We start from the raw sequence: 23,382 nt of genomic DNA, 5'->3' as shown, positions 1-23,382 counted from the left end.
ATCAGATACCTGCAAGAATCTGAGGTGTTACTGCTCCTCCTATTGTTAAAACACTTCATTTTTAATGGTACCAAGTTTGTATCAAACTCTGATTCCCTTACATAGATTTAGTTTAGTGGTATGACTTGAATATCTTCACATAATCAAGAACAGTTTTGGCCCCCTATATTGATTGCAGCTTGTCAAGATCTAATGAAATTTTGTTGCATAGTTAAAACAAAATTGTATTTATTCTTCAGTTATTCAAAATCATTTTATAAACAGAAGTAATATTTCATATTTGGGCAGGTTACTAATAGAGCAGTGTTGAGTTTTCTGGGTTTATTTCTTTTGCCCTTGTGCAGAAGTGGAATCTCAGATGTCTACATATGTTGCTATAGCTAAATGTTCCTGCCTAGTATTAAAAAATCCATATTCAGTAGCAACAAAATGGAAATGTATTTTTGAAAATTTAAAAATTCATTTACACAGAAAGTTTGGTCCTTGACAGCTAATTAGTCATGTTTAGACTTTTCATTTATATTTCTAATAATTTTGTCCTTAAGGAATGAAAAAATGATTATGAAGGGTAATATTTTCTTCTCACTTCGTAGAGTAAGGAAAAACACAACTTAGATTAGAGAACAGACTAAAACAAAGACAAACATCTGTTGAAAACCTATGCTGTAACTATTTCAGGTACAGATATGCTGTTTATATGCATATGACTACCTATCAGACATGAGAATATAGAAAAGGGTGGAAAAAGCTCACTGAACTCCACTGAATAATATACTCAGTGAATTTTGAGATATTTATGGTATTACCCTAATAGTGTTTGAGTATGCATAGAGAGTTCAAAATGTCTATTTTAAAATATGTTGTCGTTCTGACCCATTTGATCTGCATGCATTGTCATACACAAAAAATAAAGTGCATGAATTCTTTACATTGACAACCTTAGAGTAATGACAGCAACAGCTAATATGTCAATCATGGTGTAGTAGCAATTAGTCTGTTTTTTAACTCGAGCACAGCACTAAGAATGGCATGTGCACACCTTAGATTACTAATGTTGTCTGCTTGGACATATGAGATTTTCTCATACCCAACCAAACTTTAATTATGCTACTCTGTTGTTAATAAATAAAATAATATACTTCTGTGATTTATTTCATTACTATCTGGTTAACGCAATGCACCAAGTGAGAGTGTTTGATTCTCTTCATAATATATATCAAGGCTGCAACACCTCCATATAGGCACATAACATTCCAGCAGTTATCTGAGGCTTATATGAAATGCTTGTGATCTACTAAGCAATTACACGTTCAAGTATCTGTAGGCATTGTTCTTTGTTTTCATTCATCCACCTAAATTGTGAGCAAAAGAACTACTGTTTGATCCAGTCACTGACAGATTTGAACCTGAAATATGCAATTAAAATCCCAGAACACTCATTAGAATTGTCCCAGACAGAAAAATCAAACATTTAATTCTCCTCAGTCGTGTGACTAGGATAGTGTGTTGGCTTCATGCAATTTTTTTAAAATCAAAAGCAAATAAATCTGCCCCCCAATTGACTTTGTATTCAGAATTATTCAGAAAGTGTCTTGGAAATGTCAGCTTGTCTTGTCTGGGGTGATTCTGAAAACCAAAAGCATCTCTACCACATGTAGTCTCTGAAGTATATGCAGTAGTTGTGCACAAGCTGGGTGGAAATAGTTTTTGTTTTGTCTAACGATTTGACATTTTCTCAAAATTTTAGTCATTAATATCGTAATTAGGCTGAGCAGAATACACTAGTTTATATACTGTATAAACAGCATATTTAGTCTAAATGCTGTTCAAGGTTACAATGCATTAATATACCTTTAATCTAAGGTTATTTGGGCGTTTCACAAGCCTATGGACTAGATGCACAGGGGCAAAGATACTGTGTCCTAAGCATTTACCTGGTGCTCAAAACTATTCCTATGCCTGGGGAAGGCTGAACTTCTCTAGATGTTAAGAGTTTTCAGCAGACAATTCCCAGACAGTTCTCATCCATTGCTTGGCATGCACAACACTGTTGAAACCTTGACAGAAGTGGAAAACTCCACCAGCCTAAATAGCTAAGGGACTTGCAAACAGAGGTATGTCTCAAGGAAACACACAGGCAAGTGGTCTTGTGCTGCCCATACTGCGACTGCAGTCCAGAAGCCATCTAGGCATCAACACAGCTCTGCTGAGGCAAGATGTTTCAGTTTGGGCACAGGGCCATGCTAAAATGGATCTATAGCTTCCAGGCCACAGTTGGCTTGTGTCTGTAAGCTGAGAGAGCTGGCAGAGGAGCAATCAGATGTCTTAGACAAATGTGTGGCGTAGATTTACGTATGTCTCTCCGGACTCTGTGAAGTAGAGACATATTCTGCTAGACAAGCATATAATGCTTATCCCTAAATAAAACACTGCAGGGGAGAAAAATATAACCTCTTAGATCAGTTCTGATCACTCTAAGGCCCAGTCTGAAATCCCTCAATTTCTTGGGATGATTCATACCCTTCATTGCCAAATTCTTACTCCTCATTGCCAAGTTAGAGGGCAAAGTTGTATAAGACAGAATTTCTCAGTTCTTCTGCTTGAAACTGTTCCAATTAAGAGTGGGTTGATTGCACAGAGAAAAACCAAACTCATTCAGCGATGTAATATCTAGAGTTGCTGGTGTGGTGTGTTAGGTGTTTCACATAAAGTGTGACAGCTTCATTTAGAGATAATGATTAAGCCCCAATCTGGAATAACTTGTAGCTTTTAATAATGTGCACATTTCTTCGTATGACATGCAAGAGTTGCAATCAGGATTTTAAAAGAAAAAGATGCTAGAAACCCATCTGTAATTTTCTGTGTTAGTATACAGTATACCTAGCTTTCTTTTCATTTTAATGAAACAAAATACCGCATATGATTTTAGGAAAAATATTAAGAAGAAGAGAAGTCCAGCAGTTATTTCAGTGACACAGACTTGTATTGCTGAGTGGTAAGTCTGTTTCTTTCTGTTATACCAACTCTAGTTAACTACCCAGGGTTAAATCCTGCAATAGATGTTTTAACTTATATCAACTTAGCATTTTGCCTCAAGGCTTTCATGCAAATTTTTGGTATTTTGAGAACATTGCGGGGCTTGACTAAAAGCTCAATGAGGTCTTTATTAAACAATTTAATAGCAAATACTTACAAGAATGTTTGCCTTAAAACACTTCAATACAAAGAGCTCTTCAGCAGCCAACATGACAGGCCCGGTTCTACAAAGTCTTTAAATTGGTAACCATGTCATTCCTATTGCTTTTCATAAGATAAGGACAGCACGATCAACTCCTTTGTGAAACTGTGCATGAATATAAAGTACCTGACGCTTCTGACATGTTCAAACTCTTCTATGGAGCTTAATACCCTGCAGCACCACTTAAATCTTGAGAGCTGTCATTCTTTTAATGTCTTTCCCACCATCAGGAAACTGTCCTTCACATGGTAGTGTGGCTAATTCACAAGTTTCAAATGCAGCTTTGAAACACACAACAGATTGGACCTAAATAGAACTGTGAACTTTGAACAATCTTGGAGGAAAAAAAATATTTGCTTTTGTTTTAGTGTTGGAAAAAAAAAAAAAAGAAAAAAAGAAACAAAAAGAAACGTAGTTTCACATGAAACCTGCTGTCAGGTGCCATTTGATCACAGACCTAAGGTACGGTTGCAAAGTGATGTAGAAGTATCTCAGACAAAAGGATTTATCTGTCCCTCGTTGCACACTTACACCTGAAGGAAGGGGAAGTGTTATTAAAACAAAAATGGTATAGCTTCACGTTGTGCAGCTTGGCTAAAAATTCTTTGACTAAAAATTCTTTTTCCACTGGCATGAATCCATACAGTCTTTTTCTCTCATGGCATGCATTTGTAGCTTTTTAGACATGAGACAGTCATTTATTTATGCTAAGCAAACATGACACTGCAAGACCACCATACATTGTTTATAAAACGTATTGTGAATTAAGCGTCTGTTAAAGCAGGAAATCTGCAATGAGAACTTGAAGAGTCCTGTTTAGAAGAAAGCAAGTTTTTCTTTTCTTCCATAGTGTGTGGTGGCTGTCTGCTCTTGAAGGATCAAGAAGATCCAGCCAGCACTTTCCAATAAAACAGATTTTTAAAAAATATATTAATTCCTGGAACCCCAAAAAGCTACATTCTAAACTTCTTGTTGTAAGACAAGAGCTGGAATGAAATCTACCTGGTAACTTTGATTGATGGTAGAGGAAAAATAGAAACCATCTGTCTAAAGCTCCATATCTGCAGTTCTCGGTAACACAATTGGCATTAGGGGCAATCCAGCCACTTGTCGAAACAGAGACTCTCATGTTTCTTTATCTAGACTTGAGCTGTGTCTTCTCTTTACTTTACCATAAGTAAACACCATGGTTCAGTGCTGCAACTTATAACTGTCTCTTATTAAAGGCTGAGGATGTAGTTCAGGGGAAACGGATGAGCATACAGGTGAAATTGGCACAGTAGTCCCAGATACTACAGTCAGACTTTGAATCTATAAAGTAAAACTTTAGCTGGATGTTCAGATTTAGAGAGATTAGACAGTTAAGAGATGAATTTTTAGTGGTGGAAAAAATCCAGAATTCGTACTATACTGTAGGAAAAATATTCTTTTACTATTTACTCAAAGTGTGAAGCTGCATGTATTTTTGGACAATTTTTTTATGAGCATATAATTTGGCTGCACAAATGTTATACAGGAAAGATAGGAATACTTAACTCTAAGAAGACAAGAGCACCATGCTTCACATTGAGAAAAATTTTTGTCAAAGGGTCAAGTATAGCTTGGCTGTAGAATTCATATATGGAATAAATGTGTAATTGCATTTTCCTAGGGATAAAAGAGTAAGCTGGTTTGATTCAGTCATAATCCACCTTTGATTTTCTGTTTCCTCAGGCAAGCAAACTGGAGAGGAGATGTAGGTGTCCATGGGAACAGGTGAAATTCGAGACAATTTGCATATCCATGAATGAAATAAGCCAATCCTTGGCGGGTTCAGTAGTCACTCAAATAAGATGCTTACCAGACTTGTTTTAGTCAGAATTTTAGTTTCAACTACTTCTATGTTACAGAAGTAACACAGGGACTTAATAACTGTCATTTTTCCATATTCTAGAATTTAATAAGATGATTATAAACACTGTTTTTCAAGGTATGAAATTCATTGATGTTTTCAGGATAGCTGAAGTTGGAAAGGACCTTTGGGGTTATGGTCTTCACTAACTGGTTATGGAGACAGCAGGCAAGTAGGAAGAAATGTCTAAGTTAAGCAAATACAATAGGAATATTAGGTAAGCTTGGGGTAGAAAGTTAACTAATATACTGAAGTATCAATCTGTAAACATCATTGTATTTCTTACAATGGATAAGTAAATGGGAAGAAGAGTTTGAAGGATAGAAAAGCACAGCTGTCTGCCTCTCATATGGGCCACGCAGTAAGAAGAAGAAAATCCATCTTTTAATAACAGGAAGAGGAAATAGGCAGCTCTCAGAGCTTTTTGTGTTGTGAGAGAAGCAAGAAGAGAAGAGACGTTAAGTGGCCAATCTCATTTTTAGTCAAGATGATGAGGCTCTTTGAATAGCTGTGAATTGATAAACATATAGTTTAGAATTGTGTTTTCTTGTCTTGTGTTTTTCTTTTGTAAAGAAACACATTACAATCCAAACTTCAGCAGAGAGGTAAGCTCTTTTATGCTATATCTTGATAAATATTAAAATCATCTCAGGAACCAGACAACATGCAGTGTCGTTCCCAGAGCAGTAGATTAAACATAATTAGGATGCATTGATTACTCCTGAATGACAAGCAACTCAGATCTAGGAGACCAAACAACCCACGGACCCCTTCTCCACTAAGCTGTTACAATCTGCCTTTAAGCTCTTAAATTTATTGTGCCAGTGTTGTGAAGACTCTTCCTTAGTCAAAGGGACTGTCAAGTTAGAGGAAAGCAAAGTGATTTTTTGAGGGTAAGAGCAGGAGAGGTCTCTTTCCAATATGTTTATTCATCATTCATTACTTTTGTGACTGTTACCCTTCAGGAAGAGGAGGACGTTTTTAAACTTGGGTATCTGGTATGGAATGATATGATTTCTGAAAAAATAAGTCCTGTGAGGAACATCTCCAACTTAATGATTTTATTCTCATATTATTTTGGAATTGTGCAAGCATTGCTGGCATTTGAAGATTCTTCTAATATTGTTATGACACATTGCATTGTTTAGAGTTTTCCTGTAATTTAAGTATATAGCCCGTATGCCTGCCTTCTGTTGATTGCTATTGCATATGTTTCCCTATGTTGATCTATGGCTTTGGTTTAGAGGATTAGACACATCAGATCTACTTGGCAAGTATTTTAGTTTCTCAGTCGTGTCTAACTCTGTCCCTAATATTGTTAATTCCATTGAAATTGCATTCTCAATTGGATACTTTTTTTTTTTAAAGATTTTAAAAGATTTGAATTTCATGTCTTGATGCATTTTCTAAACACATGCAATTTTTTATTATGAAAAATAAGGTTATTTCACCAATATGAGGGATTTCTCCTCTATAACTAAGATGATTTTTCATCAAAGTCTCATCTCATTTTTATATAGGCTATATATTTCTCTGATTTTAGAGTCACTGATTGTTTAAAAATAGAGCTAAATTCTATGTACATTTTTGATCTTCAATGAGTTTTATTCAGCATTTTCCAGAGTTCAAATCTTATTCAGTTATTCATTCCTTCTTCTTGGTAGTGCAACATCAAGTAATCTCCCAAGGAAAGCTGCTTAACATACATGCTTGAAACATATTGTGGTCAACTGTTTCCATGTGATCTCTTCTGAGGGTTTAAAACTACTCTTTTCAACAAATCATTTTCTCATTCCTCCCACCCACACACAAAGAAGCTAAGGAGACTGTAAATCTCAGAAGCTTTTTTTTTCCTTGCATGGGTGATGGTAGATGTGTGCTACCAGGGAGGGAAGAGCCAAAGTGGATCACACAAATGAATACACGAAAATTTTTCCTTTTATTTCTTTTACATTTGTGAAATTGTTATCAAAACAGTTTGATTTTTCAAGGCAGAGGATGAAGGAATTTAGTTTAAAACAGGTACTTGATGTAACAGAAGATGACATATTGAGAATGCAAATGACACCGAAGGAAACTTAGTCATAACAATTTGTAATTGTACGAGGTTTTTGGTGGGAATACCCTTCCTAAATCCCTATTTGCCAACTATTAAGAATTTATAGAAAATACAAATGTAACTGCTAAGAGGAATAAAAGGTTTTCATTTTAGACTAACTGCTGAAACATGATTTTAACTTGCAAAAAAAAAAATTCTAGCGGTTCTTAAATTAAAAACAATGAATAATTACACTTTGTCATCATCAGAAAATAAGTTGTCTCATAACTGATCTTACAAGGAAATAAAGACAAAATTCTGGAAGATACAATAAGAAATTTGCTACAGATGGAAGTTAATGCTCTTTTTACAATGATAAGGAACTGTTTAGATTTCTGAGATTAAAATGTTTTTCAATCTGCAATCTAATTTTTTACCTCATTTCCAGTTAGTAATTTAAAGAGTAGATAAAATAATTGATAAACTCATTTGAACAGAAATTGTAGTCTTAAAGGTGTTAGTTTTTCTAACGTGTGTGCTAGGTGGAGCAGACTGTGCTCCCATATCTTTGAACAACTTTTAAGAAGTGATGTTGACAAAATCACCAAGGTCAGCTCAGTTTCATGAGGAAAATTACAAAGATTAATCTGGATAATTTTGCCTGAAGTGATTACAAAGAGTTGACAGAATACCTTCCAGCAGCACATTGTATATAGCAGAGGAGTACTGGGAGATGGGGGATGAGCAGAGAAGCAACAGGCATCTGGGAGATGTGCGATACCCAAGCAACACAACTAGACCTCAAAGAGGGTGCAAGTCTACAGTGTGCTGGCTGGCTCCGTGTGTGGCACATCCAGCAACAGCTGCTAAAGACGGAGCTACTGCCAGATGACACCATAGTCTAAGGAAATTGAATGTATGGGGTAAGGGAATTACTGTAGGAGGGAAGCAAAACGGAGCAGCGGGGGAGTAGCTGTCTCTATAGCCTGTTCCAGGAATAAATATTGTTGTTAATGAGCTCATTCGTATGTCACTATTCCAGGCAGTTAAGTGCTAATCCACCAACAATTGACCCTTCAATTGCACAATATTTTTGCAGAATTTTATTTTGAGAATTGTGATATATTCTTGGAAAGAGACAGAACTAAGCCATGGCTGAGTGCCACTTGCTGCCCCTCAATGCTATCTGCCGCTGCTTGCTGACCAGAGAGATTTTTGTGATCTTGGTCATATAATAGATAGATCAGACAGATAAATATGATGACCTAAATGGACCACCCCAAACCCTGATGGCCAGTGCCTGATTTACATGGGATCATGTAGATGAGTAGTTAGTTTGCTTCCATGATTTTGCAGGTGCTATAGGGCTACGGTTAGGTTCTGAAGAACATTCCATGACTTTTTTCTATTTTTGAATAAAAGCATGTTGTTCCTAATGTAGTTTGAGAAGCAAGGACTGTACATTGAATCATTCAAGCAGTAAAATTCAGATAGTGATGGAACACATGTATTTGACCATGAGAGATTTTCACATGTGCAGTTTATGGTCTGACTGAAAAAGAAGCCATGTGTCACAAGGGGTACCATGATATTCATTTGGCAAGCCTGTTTTCAGCACATTCCCTTCATAACATAGCTGAACTAAAATGAATTTCTAATTACAATCGCTCTCTTTGAAAGAGAATTAGTACCTAATCGCTACTGGAAAGTGGGAGAAATCAAAAGCCCGATTCTTCACACTCATCACTAAAGACCCATAAGTACTGATTCTCCAAACAGTAATCACTGAAATGAGAAATCATTAGTAAACAGCTATGGAGGTTCCTGGCTTATTTGTTGTCGTGGGTTAGGCCGCTCCAGCAACCAAACCCTACACAGTCGCTCACTCACCCTCCCCTGGCCCCAGGGATGAGGGAGAGAATTAAAGGAGAAACGGGAAACCCATGGGTTGAGATAAGAACAATTTAATACATATGATTTAATACACAGTGTAGATGCTCACCATCCCCTCTTATCCACAGCCTGTCTCGTCCCGAAGCTGCAATCCCAGACGAATGTGAGGCCCCGAAATAGAGAGGGACAGAGAGAGAGAGAGATACTACTCCGAGAGTGGGAGTACTGGAAGAGAGAGGAAAAAAAAAGGCAATAGAGCAAAAGCAAATGCAAAAGGAGCAAAAGCGGTGAAAGAGCAAAGTGCCAAAAGCCCTTCTTTCCAGCTGTCCCTCACCTTTATACTGGGCATGACGCTGCATGATATGGAATACTAATTGGCCAGTTTGGCCCTCAATCTTAAATTCCACTACAAATCACAAGGGGAATAGTGGCCTCCTTGTCCTGCCTATGCTCCCCCCTTATCCCACTGTGCTTCTGCACTCCGGCCAGAACATGGCATACTGAAAAGTCCTTGGAGTTTCACTTCCAACCACAAACATCAACTTGCTATCAACATTCTTCTCAGAGCGAGCCTCTGAGTAAAACTAAAACATGGAGCTCTTCTAGCTGCTAAAAAGAAGAGCTAACTCTGTCCCAGCTAAAATCAGTACATTTGTTTATGCCAGTTTTGAGTATTTTCAGATATTTATATGAATAAGCCATGCAAACGGTATTAAACTTGTGCATGGATTCTAACGCCTGTAGGCCTTGGAAGAGAATCAGTTTTGCTAGGAATTTTCTGGTAAATCCTGGAGCTGTTTTAGCACTTCCCAATAAAATCTGATGGGAAAGAAATATTTGATAGTAGCTGGCCTACCACATAGAACCACCTGTTAGTAATTGAAAGGTAGAATCAGTAAAGCTTATAAAGATGGAAATATAAAGGATAAATGGATTTGGGTTTTGTGTCAAAATTTACAACAGTCAAAACTTTTGACTTGCTTTACTGAATAGCAATAGAGAATGACTAAAGAGGAATAGACTAGGATTAAGAACAGGGAGGTCTTTTTTCCTAGTTCTCAGACTGTAAATGTGCTTGCCAGGAACACTGTAAATTCAGCAGAATGTACTTCTGAAGAAACAGTTTCTTCAGCAGATTACTGTCACCTTGTGGCATCAATTGTTCTCCGTTTTAGAAGTGCCATGTTTTAATTTATTCCAATAACATTACAGTTGGTTTACAGGGTGTTTTTCTATTTACTATTTGACATTTGAGCCTTATACAGCAGAAACCAGAGATATTATAATACCTTTAATTAATTTTCTGGATTTTATTAATATTACATATATGAATGATGATTTGACGTCGAGTGGGAACAGGAGAGCAAGATCCTGCACTTATATTCAAACAGTAGCTTTAGAAGTCCCATGGGTAGAAGATGACTGAAAAAACACTAGGATGGAGAGAGCATCTCTGAGTAGTGGGAACACACCACCATTGACAGAATACAAGTTACAGCTGCATATGCAAATTATTTAGTATATTTGAGGATCTTAGAATAGGAACCATAGTAGTCACATAGCATAGCCAGATATTGCTCACCCTAACTTTGTATTTTCAGTTTTAACTTGCTCATACAGTACACTTGATAAACTGGGTAGAATCTTCCTTTTTTTTAAGCTAGTGATCTCTCAGGATGATTAAGTCTTTGTACGTAGCGCAATAGAAAAAAGAGATAGCAAGCAGTTCCTTTGGTGTTTCGCTCAGTCCCTCAACAATAATGTTTTCATTTTTTTTGGTCCATGTGTCTTGCAAACAGTAATGCTAAGCTAACATTGGCAGAGACATACAAAAATGCAGTGCTGTAATTTCAAGGCTCGATGAAACAGTGAAAAGATTTAAGTTTCTTAAGTCAGTTGGTATCTTGTTAATGAAGATCCCTGTCACTATCATGATAAAAGACATATAAATTCTTTGTTAGAATAGGAATCCAAATCAATCTGTCTTGATTGTATCAAGATGCTTAACCAAGTAAGTACTTACATAAAGTAGACCAGCACCAGATAACATATATTCCTTTGAAGTGTTCCTGTATAACTACCAGTATTCTGGTATATATAATATATATACCAAAATATTAGCAAAAAGTATACCAAAATATTAGCAAAAAGTATACCAAAATATTAGCAAAAAGTACACCAAAATATTAGCAAAAAAGATGAGTTTCAAGAGTTAACTGAAGGACAACATCAGAGATTAGAGATTCTGAAACTGAACAGCTCATTATTTCCTTCTGCATTTTCTGCTTGGTAAACTTCACATTGTGTTAGCGGGAGCAATTAGGTAAACCGGAGTTCTTTTTAGTGTGAATTTGCCTTATAAGTATACTTGCAGACTGTATCGAATGGTGGTGTATTCACACTACAGCCCTTTGCTCCTTGGTTTGCACCTGTAAGTAGTGGAGTGTCTACTTTCCTGTCCTGTTCACCAGTCTCTAGCACGTATTCACAAAATCACATTCTCCATCTCTTCTTTCACTTCTTTCAAACACATCTATGTGGTCACCTTCAGCACCTTGAAACAGAAGTTCATAGGTCAGTTAATCGTAAGGCATGTTTGCCTGTGCTCCTATAGACCACAGAAATGTGGTAAGCCAAAGGCACACTGCAGTGTGCAAATCAACGTACAAGTCCAATTCTTCCTTCACACCAGTCTCATTGTAAAAGCGGGGTACACCTACATAGCTTTAGCCAAACTTCTGAGCCAACTGCGGTAGAGCTGCCCTCAGCATACAGTGGCCATTTTTCCTGCCTTTCCACATGTCCAGCACATCCTCCAAAGCAGATGATTACTGTTTTAAGCAAATAGTTATTGAAATTGGTGGGACTGTCAGACCTACTTCCAAGCTAAGAATGCTACATGATATGGACTATATTTAACAGCCTGATTTAGCAGCTCTAGTATATTTGAGGATTACTACATTTCTACCTGTCAGATGAGCCAAACCAACTAACTTGGTGTGCATGTTTCACTGAAATGAGTCGGTAAAATTTGTCAACTTTAGTGCAAGATGACTCAATAAAACTTCCAAGCTAATGACTTTATCCCTTCTTTTCCCATGGGCTGTATGTGTACACATTATTTATTGTGACTTGTATAATGCACAGAAACATGATTATGCATCTTGGTCTTGAAGCTGCTGTTGTCAACTTAAATATCTAGTGAGAATGCAAAAGCTGAAACTTCGGGGTATTTTTTTGTGTTTGCAAAAAACCATAGTTTTCTAGTGCTAGTTAATAACAAAAATCAAGTCCCTGAAGTATTCATCTCTAGACTATATTTACCTAATCTCGTATTTGTTAGGCAGCCAAAGTGATATACGTTCATATATACTAATATTCAGGAGTATAGCTTATAATACACTTCTTCTCCCAGGTATAACTATTTCAAACAAAACCACAAGTCTTTTTAAGCATTTTGTTAAAATATGATCATTCCCTCACAGGAATGCTTTGAAGTCAAGCGTTTATGCTTAGTTAGATTTACAAATGTCTAACACAAATACATCAGTTCCCAAGATATATGTTACTCTTCAACAAAATGATTAGTTATGAAATTGTGCATTAATAAAAACAGTTGGTTCTCTTTGTACCTCAACTCCCTTTGCCCTCACTCTATATACAATAAAGTCAAATAGCTCTCTGCAGTACTTTTGAATGACTATAACTGTACTATAATCATAATATGTGAATGTATATTATGCATGAAAGGTCATAGCCCATGAGGAAGTCAGTTTCTTTTCATGCATGTTCTCCTCAAGAGTTAGCAGTTACGGAAGTGAGGCAAAAGCAAAAGAAACAGGCACTGCAAGGATTGTGATCTAAAGCCTTGATCCTGTAAAAAAAGCACATATATAACAAGACATTTGATGAATAATGGAAAACATGCCTAAAAAATTCCCATAGATAAAGGAAAATGTGAGTTCCAATACCAAATATAGGCCTGGATCTTGTAACTCAAATGAAAAAAAGACTCATGTCATGCCTATATGAGATGGCCCACATGGGACAGCAGAATTTACTTCCTTCATTATTAGTGTAAGAGATGGAAAGATTTACACTTGCATCTCTCATTCAAAACACGCCGACATTAGAACACCACAGAACTTGTAAAGAAATAATAAACCTAAACAGGACAGTAATTTAGAGATTATGGCATGCTGCAAATGGTGTGATTTTAAGAAAAGTATTACTGCTCTTGATTTGAGATGTCAGCTAAAAATTTTGTACCATGGATATTTCCTGTTTGGAAAAAGAAGTGATCATGGAATGAATACACTGGGTTTTCACAGCTCTGTTCATTTTCTAGCAATTCATTTACAACTATTCTTGATTTCCCCAAGCACTGAATGAATAAAAAAGGAGACTGAATCTCTGTTTGCAGACACAGGAATTCAGTTCAGAGAGTTCAGTTGGGTACTCCAGAGCTGAACGCAGTATTCCAGGTGGGGTCTCACAAGAGCAGAGCAGAGGGGCAGAATCACCTCTCTTGACCTACTGGCCACACTTGCAGCCCAGGATACGGTTGGCTTTCTGGGCTGCAAATGCACATTGCTTCTCATCCACCAGCACTCCCAAGTCCTTCTCCTCAGGGCTGCTCTCAATCCATTCTCTGCCCAGCTTGTACTTGTGCTTGGGATTGCCCCGACTCACGTGCAGGACATTGCACTTGGCCTTGTTGAACTTCATGAGGTTCTCACAGGCCCATCTCTCAAGCCTGTTGAGGTCCCTCTGGATGGCATCCCTTCCCTCCAGCATGTCCACAACACCACACAGCTTGGTGTCATCTGCAAACTTGCTGAGGGTGCATTTGATCCCACTCTCCATGTCGCCAACAAAGATGTTAAATAGCACTGGTCCCAGTACTGAGCCCTGAGGAACACCACTCGTCACAGGCCTCCACTTGGACACCAAACCATTGACCACAACTCTTTGAGTGCGACCGTCCAGTCAATTCCTTATCCATGGAGTGGTCCATCTGTCAAATCTATGTCTCTCCAGTTTACAGACAAGTGTGTCGCGTGGGCAGTATCAAATGCTTTGGACAAGTCCAGGTAGATAATGTCAGTTGCTCTTACCTTATCCATCAATGCTGTAACTTCATCATAGAAGGCCACCAAATTAGTTAGGCAGGATTTGCCCTTAGTGAAGCCATGTTGGCTGTCACCAATCACCTCCTTATTTTCTATGTGCCTTAGCATAGTCGCCAGGAGGATCTGCTCCATGATCTTGCCAGGCACAGAGGTGAGACTGACTGGCCTGTAGTTCCCTGGGTCTTCTTTTTTCCCCTTTTTAAAGATGGGGGATATGTTTCCCCTTTTCCAGTCAGTGGGAACTTCACCAGACTTCTCAAATATGATGAATAGCAGCTTAGCAACTTCATCTGCCAGTTCCCTCAGGACCCACGGATGTACCTCATCACGTCCCATGGACTTGTGCACCTTCGGGTTCTTTAGATGGTCTCAAACCTGATCTTCTCCTACAGTGGGCAGTTCTGCATTCTCCCAGTCCCTGCCTTTGCCTTCTGTGACTTGCGCTGTGCAGCTGGAGCTCTTGCCAGTGAAGACTGAGGCAAAGAAGTCATTGAGAACCTCAGCCTTCTCCACATCCCAGGTAGCCAGGTCTGCTGTGTCCTTCTGGAGAGGGCCTACGTTCTCCCTAGATCCCTTTTTATCACTGACATATCTATAGAAGCTTTTCTTGTTGCCCTTGATGTCCCTGGCCAGATTTAACTCTATCAGGGCTTTAGCTTTCCTAACCTGATCTCTGGTTGCTCGGACAATCTCTTTGTATTCTTCCCAGACTACCTGTCCTTGTTTCCACCCTCTGTAGGCCTTCTTTTTGTGTCCTCGTTGGTCCAGGAGCTGTTATTCATCCATGCGAGCCTCCTGGTATTCCTGCCTGACTTTCTCTTTGTTGGGATGCACTGCTCCTGAGCTTGGAGGAGGTGATCCTTGAATATTAACCAGCTTTCTTGGGCCCCTCTTCCCTCCAGGGCTTCATTCCATTGTACTCTACCGAGGAGATCCCTGAAGAGGTCTAAGTCTGCTCTCCTGAAATCCAGGATAGTGAGCTTGCTGTGCACCTTCCTTGCTTCCCTAAGAAACTTGAATTCCATCATTTCATGATCACTGCAGCCAAGGCTGTCCTTGAGTGTCACATTCTCCACCAGCCCCTTTTTGTTGGTGAGAGCAAGGTCCAGCATAGCACCTCTCCTTGTTGGTTCCTCTACCACTTGGAGAAGGAAGTTATCATCCATGCATTCCAGGAACCTTCTGGATTGCCTATGCCCTGCTGTGCTGTCCCTCCAACAGATATCGGGGTGGTTGAAGTTCCCCATGAGGACCAGGGCTCATGAACGTGAGGCTACTCCGATCTGTCTGTAGAGGGCCTCATCCACTCCGTCTTCCTGGTTAGGTGGCCTGTAGCAGACTCCTGCTACTATGTCCCCTGTCCCTGCCCTTCCAGAGATGAGATTCTTCTGAACAATGACCTGAGACCCAGAGAACAGCTGTGCTCCTGGCAAAAGACATCCAGGTCAAAGCACTTGTGAAGCCTGAAGTGACAGGGAAAGTGCAACTCCTAGAAATAATTATGCAAGTCTCCATTGAACAATGTGAATGATCAAGTCCAAATGTTCCTGAGTATCTGCAGGAGAACCACATACATATCCTGCAAGAAGCAGCTTATATGGAGGTCCTGAGCCCGAAGGAGAGCTTGGATCCTTGTCTTTCACATCTTGGAGAAGAATGGGAGAGAACACTTATTAGCCTTACGTGATGATGATTTTGTGTTTAACAGAGAAGAGCAGGTTGTTTTCTTTGGGCAGCTCTGCAGAATAGGATCTCTGGCCTGTGGACCTGCCACAAACTGTAAATCAACTAGGGTGCAGGAGCTAGCCATGAAGGAGGTAGTGAAAATGTTAGTGCTGGCATCCATCTGTGGAGAGCTCAGGAGTAAGCTCTGGTACTTTGTGGAAGCAAAAGGTGCACTGACTCTAGTATCTTGAGTAATCCACCTCTAGTTTCTCCTGGAGATATCATCATATTATGATGGCTTGCGGTCACTTTCAGGAACTTATTTTCTCAAATACTATTTCCCAAAATTTTAACTCCTGCTTAATTTTTTTTTTTTTCTTAGGGAGATATGCCTATCTCCCTTATCTATAGCAACAGAGATTTGAACTTCAACAGCTTCCCCTCATCCCTCATGTGTGATCTTCATTTCACTCTTGTGGATCAGGCCTTCCTTTCAGTTAAGCTGGTCTGTCATTTTCCTCCCATTTTTCAGGTTTACAAGTCACCCAGTCCTCCTCTTGATCTCCCCCTCAATTGAGCGATATAAGATGGCTTTCATTATTCAGACCTGCATCCAGCCTTACTACACATTCATTGTTAACTTTTCATATTCTTCTCCCTCCTCTGATTCCCCACATCAATGTCTCTTTCAATGGTTAATGAAACTTATCAACCTCATCAAACTTCCCCTGCATGGTAAAGAGCCGATCTGGGAGGTTGTTAGTCCCATACCATTGACATATATGTGCTTTTCTAAATTCCTTGCAAGCATCAACTATAAACGGAAATGTGTTTAAAAGCTGAAATGAGCACAGAAAAAAAAGGGAAATGAAATTAAGTCCTGAGAAGGAATAGTCACCCATAGATTTCAAACTACCAAAGCTCCCAGGTAGAAAATACATTAACACTTTTGCACAGTTAAATCACTTTTCCCCTTTGAGCCCATATCTCAATCTAGCACTGATTCTGCAACTATGTCAATTAAACAGAAGAATTTGCAGCACCATGTCCCAAGATTCAGCAGAGGTTGGGATAGACAGGAGATGAAGGAGTCACTTTTGTGGAGACCAGTTGGCATTCATGTTTTTATTGACTGACAGCACTGCTCCTCAGTATTAAGGAAACACCTGCATTTTGTGCTGACTTCAGTACATTTTAGGAAAATCTACTCCACTGTAGTACTGAAATGGAATATATGATTTGGTGAAGAGGCTGATGAAGGTTGCAGTACAGTGACAAAGACAGAGAGTCTGGAAAAAGTCAGTGGATTTTTGGGTGAAAGCTAGGTGAGGAGGAGAATTTCAAATTTCTAACAGTAGCAGACTGGATTTTCTGTGATGGAAGAGCCCTGGTAGTCTTCACTTAAGACAAGGTTTAGAATCAACGTGAGGTGGGTATCTCCTTTCCCCAGCCTTGAAAAGGGAAGACTACGGGGGGACCTAATAACTGCCTTCCAATACCTGAAGAGAACCTACAGGAAGGCTGGGGAGGGACTTTTTACAAGAGTGTCCACTGATAGGACAAGGGGAAATGGGTTTCAGTTGAAGGAGAAAAGACTTAGATTAGATCTTAGGAAGAAATTCTTCAGTACAAGGGTGTCCCAGTTTTAGCTGGGACAGAGTTTTTTTTAACAGCTAGAAGAGCTCCGTGTTTTGGTTTTACTCAGAGGCTCACTCTGAGAAGAACGCTGATAACAAGCTGCCAAGGACTTTTCAGTGTGCCGGAGTGCAGAAGCACGGCGGGATAAGGGGGGAGCATAGACGGGACAAGGGGGACACGATTCCCCTTGTGATTTGTGTGGAACTTAAGACTGAGGGCCAAACTGGCCAATTAGTATTCCATATCATGCAGCGTCATGCCCAGTATAAAAGCGAGGGTCAGTCGGGAAGAGGGGCTTTTGCGCTTTTGCTCTTTTGCACTTTTGCTCTTTTGCGCTTGCTGCGCTGTTGCTCTGCTGTTTTTTCTTTCTTCTCTCTCTCTCTCTCTCTCTGCCCCTCTCTATTTCGGGGCCTCGCGTTCGTCCGGGATTGCAGCTTCGGGACGAGACGGGCTTCGCGTACGAGGGGGTGGTGAGCACCTATCCTGTGTATTAAATCATCTGTATTAAAATCTTTCTTATCTCAGCCCACGGGTTTCCCGTTTATCCCTTAATTCTCTCCCTCATTCCTGGGGGTGGGGGAGGGGGAGTGACCGGCTGTGTGGGGGAGGAAGTTTTCAACCTAACCCATGACAGAGGGTGGCGAGACTTTGGAATAGGTTGCCCAGAGAGGTTGTGAATGCCCCATCCCTGGAGGTGTTCAAGACCAGGTTCAACAGAGCCTTGAGTAGCCTCATCTAGTTGAGAGGTGTCCCTGCCCGTGACAGGGAGGTTGGATTAGATGATCTCTAAGGTCCCTTCCAGCCTAGGCCATTCTATGATTCTATTAATTCGTCTGCCTCTGCAGAGCTCAGGACTTTCATCTCTTTCTTGCCCCAGCCCCCTCAAGCCCTCTCATCTCCTCTAACTGTGATATTCCTTCTTCTCTCCTGTCCCTGACTTTTACCCACCTGCTTCAGATGATCTCACACACTCTTCCAGGTTGCAGCTACAGAGCTAGAGAGGCAAAGAACTTAGACTGGGTCTTCCCTTGCTGAGAAAGAGGCAGAACAAGGCTCATATTAGCTGACTACTAGGATTCTGTTCTTCATTCATCTCTACACTGTTTTATCAGGAGCTAGGCTGCAGAACCATCCCAGGTATCACCCTCTTGGTGCCATCAAGAGAAGTAAATGTCCTGCTGCCAAAGCAGCCGTCTACTTCACCCATGCCTGTGTCTGATCCTGTTAGTACTAGTCTTCAAGAGCTTTGCAATGCACTGCCATACTATGACTATGAATTTGCAGGGTCAAAAGAAGGTAAACTGTGTTCATTCTATGAGACAAAGGTTTCATTTTAGTTAGTTCTGGTGACTTTTATATAATAACCTCAACAGTGCTATTTTCTAAATATATAAATTATTTTGCAAACTATGAGGATAGGAATACATGCATTTAAAGCTAAAGAAGAGTTCTCTTCAAATTATGTAAAAATACATGCTTTCTTGATATTTTGAATCTCCAGGTCACAGAGTATTTGCTTCAAGTAATAACTTCTCTGGCACTTGCGCTAATGTTTTAACCAAAACCATTAAATTCAGGAAATAAATAAATGAAGGAAGGAAGCAACCATATTTTTACAGGCAAATATGCATAGGTGTCAAGTCCACAAAAATTAACTAGCAGATTCTGGGTCTCCCTGTGACTGGAAGCATGCCAGACAGTTTGGCAGATAATGCATAGGAGCAACACATCCTGCTAAGAAATAGGTAAGTGATATTCATTGGCTAAGGAACAGAAAATTTAGTTAATAGCTAGCATAAAAGCTTACAAGAAAACAAATTTTTACAATAATTTTAGTTTTCAAAGCAAATGCACTTCAAAAGCTCACATTCGTGTGCATACCTGGATAATACAAGAATGAATAGTTATTCAGTCATAGTTGCAAATTCCTTTTGCATGTTACCTTTAGATAAGTGAATATGACAGTTTTCACACGGTGTCTCAGATAAACTTTAAGTGTTCTTTCATTTGAAAGTTTAACAAAAGTAACTCACAGAATTAATCAAATTACAATGTAAACTAGATAATACATTTGCTGATCACAACTGTATTTCTTTCTTATTAAGAAATGTGCATGTTTATGTGGTATAACATTATGTGATCTCAATTTTCCAAAGGATGCAAACCAATTTCTCATTACTAGTATTACTAGAAAGCACTATTATGTTTCTTTCTAGTTATAAATAAGCATTGGTAATGTAATCTCTTGGAAAATTCATGCAGATACTTTAATTACTTATTTTACTCTTACTTTGCTCTTTATTTGTCATTTCATTTTAATTATCTCCTTAAGTCTCATCTGTTATTCTTCCAGAAAATTATTGTCTGTTTTTCTTTGTTGTAATGAACCTAATTTTTTACCTACCCCTTTGCTGGTTTGATACAGTAGTTTTAGAAGAAAAACATAAAACTAATATTCACTTCTTAAAATTATGGTTAAAATTCAAAATATGTTTCCAGATTTTTCAGAATACTTTCTAGAATCTTTAAATGTAATTGAATATCTTGGAACTTAGAAATAGCTTCCCAAAAGACTCATGTGAGGCTAAAAATAGGTGAGTCCTGTAGTTCCTCACGTCCTGCTTCTTGTCCTTTTTCAGGACAGATGTGATATCTGCCTTTTTCAGTCATCAGGAACTCCTCCTAGTTACTCTGACCTCTCAAAGACGATAGAGAATGGCCTTGCAACAGCATAAGCATCCTTGAATGCGTGCTCATCTGAGTTCACAGACTATGTATGCCCAGGTGGGTTGTTACCTCTTTCTTCCTGCAGATACTGCTTCACCCCACACAGATTCTGCTGTGAGTCTCAAGCATGTGGGAGGCCTAAGAACACAACTTACAGGTGAAATTTGAGGCAAAGCATTGAGTACTTCAGCCTTTTCCTGATCACTTTTCAATAGTTTCTCTGCCCTACTAAGCAATGGACCTACACTTCATTTTGCTAACAATGTATTTTCAGAAACCTTTCTTGTTGCCCTTCACCTCTCTTACTAGTTTCAACTCCAGTTAAGCTATGGCTTTCCTGACTCTATTACTGCAAATAGCATAGCATAGCATAGCATAGCATAGCATAGCATAGAATAGAATAGAATAGAATAGAATAGAATAGAATAGAATAGAATAGAATAGAATAGAATAGTTCAGTTGGAAGGGACCTACAATGATCACTTAGTCCAACTGCTTGAACACTTCAGGGCTGACCAAAAGTTAAAGCATGCTGTTAAGGGCATTGTCCAAATGCCTCTTGAACACTGACAGGCTTAGGGCATCAACCATCTCTCTAGGAAGTCTGTTCCAGTGTTTGATCACCTTCTTAGTAAAGGAATGCTTCCTAGCATGCAGTTTAAACCTCCACTGGTGCAGCTTTGAACCATTCCCATGTGTCCTGGCAGTGGATACCCACGAGAAGAGATCCTCACATCCCTCTCCACTTCTCCTCAGGAAGCTGTAGAGAGCAATGAGGTCACTCCTCTGCCTCCTTTTCTCCAAACTGCACAAACCTAAAGTCCTCAGCTGCTCCTCACAGGACATGCCTTCCGGTCCTTTCACCAGCTTTCTTGCCCTCTTTTGGACACATTCAAAGACCTTCACATCCTTCTTAAATTGTGGGGCCCAGAACTGCACGCAGTACTCAAGGTGAGGCAGCACCAAGGCTGAACACAGAGGGATAATCCCCTCTTTTGACCGGCTGGTTATGCTGTGTTGGATGCACTCCAGGGTGCTGTTTGCCCTCTTGGCTGCAGGGCACGCTGCTGGCTCACACTGAGCCTGTTGTTGACCTGCACCCCAGATCTCTATCTGCAGGCCACTCCTTTCCTAGTTTATACTTGTGTCTAGTGTTATTCTGTCCTAGGTGCAGAATCCAGCATTTGGACTTGTTAAATTTCATCCCATTAATCATGGTCCAATACTCCAATCTATCTAGATCCCCCTGAAAGGCCTCTTGTCCCTCAAGAGAGTCAACAGCACCTCCCAGTTGGGTGTCATAATCAAACTTGCTAATGGTGCATTCAACTTCTTCATCCAGATGGTTGATAAATATATTGAACAGGATGGGTCCTAGAATTTAACACAGAGGAACACTTCTGGTGACTGGTCACCAGCCAGATGTAGTCCCATTCACAATAACCCTTTAAGCTCTGCCTTTCAGCCAGTTCTTTACCCCGTACACTGTGGACCTGCTCATCCCACAGTTGGATAACTTGTCCGGAAGGATACTGTGTGGGCAGAAAGACTGCATCCGCTGCCTTCCCTTCATCCACCAGGTGGGTCACCTTATCATAGAAGGATATAAAATTAGTTAAACGGGACTTTCTCTTTGTGAACCCATGTTGACTGTGCCTGACTATTGCATTATTCTTGCCTTTCAATAGTACTCAGTATAATCTTCTCCATATTTTTTCCAGGAACTGAGGTTAGACTAACAGGTCTATAGCTTCCTGGGTCTTCCCTCACACTCTTCTTGTAATTTTGAATAACATTAGCTAGCTTCCAGTTAACAGGGACCTCCCCAGACTCCCAAGACCTTTGGTAGATGACTGAGAGGGCAATGTCCTTGTATTCCTCCCATGAAGCCTGTCCCTGCTTCCACCTTCTGTGTACTTCCTTCTGGTGTTTGAGATCAGTGAGGAGCAACATATTCACGCATTCTGGTCTTCTTCCTTGTTTACATGACTTTGTTCGTGTTGGAAAAGACTGTTCTCGTGCTCTGAGGAGGTTGCCCTTGAAGAGTAGCCAGCTCTCCTGCTTAATGCCCTTTGTCCTCTAGGACAGTTTCTCATGAGATCCTACCAAGTCCCTGAAGTGGCCAAAAACTGCTTTTTTGATATTTGGGCTTGCAATTCAGCTGCTCATCTTGCTTACTGCTTTTCTTGTACCACAGCCTCACAGTCATTGTAGTCAAGGCTGAATCTTCCAGCATTTCTTCCTGGTTTTCGTACGGCAGGTACATCAGAGCATCTCCCCAAATCATAGAATGATAAAATCATCGAATGGTTAAATCGGCTCCTCAATCACCTCCATCAAGAAATTGGCTTTGACATGTTCCAGATATCTATATTGCCCGTATTAGACAGTGTGGTTAGAGTCACTTGAGCACTGGGATGTGTGACTGTGAGGCCTTTTCCAGCTGCTGAAAGAAGGCTTCATCTACCTGGTCTTCTTGACCAAGTTTGTAGCAGGCACCTACTATTTTACCTGCACTGGCCTGTCCTCTAATCCTTGCCTAAAAGCTCTCAACTGCTCTGTCACTAGTCACACTGGAAAGCTCTTCGCATTCAAGCGACTCCTCTACAAACAGTGAAACACTTCCACCATGCTCACCCACCCTATCTTTCTGCAAGAGCTCACATCACTCTGTTGCAGTACTCTAATCATGAGTCACCCCACAATATGTCCATAATCCCAATGAGATTATACATCTGTAGCTGTCCACAGACTCATGATTCCTCCTGGCTGCTCCCCATGATATATGCATTGATGAACAGGTATTTGAAATTACTCCTAAAGTCATTCTGCTTTTATGCTTGCTCTGCATGGTTCAGGCTTTTGTCTTTGCAGATTTTCTGCAAAAACACTGTCAATCTCTTCACTTTTCCTGCATGGTCTGCTCACCTCTCCCTGCAGCTCCTCCAGCTGGTGACTCACAGTGCACTTCTCATGGGAGAGGCTGCTGCTTTCCCAACCTTGGGGAGATGATTCAATCCCTCCCTTCAGCCCAGGGCCAAGCAGCAGCATCCTAGCTGGACTCAGGTTCATCAGCTGATGTGAGAGGGACTACATGTCTCTCTGCTGTTCCCAGTAAACCTGAACTCTCCAGGGGTTCAGTACCTGGCTCTGAAGCTAA

The sequence above is a fragment of the Tauraco erythrolophus genome, chromosome 3, assembly GCF_009769465.1.
Source record: "Tauraco erythrolophus isolate bTauEry1 chromosome 3, bTauEry1.pri, whole genome shotgun sequence".
Lineage (NCBI taxonomy): Eukaryota > Metazoa > Chordata > Aves > Musophagiformes > Musophagidae > Tauraco > Tauraco erythrolophus.
The sequence above is the reverse complement of the archived record's forward strand: the minus strand, read 5'-3'. Positions refer to the sequence as shown.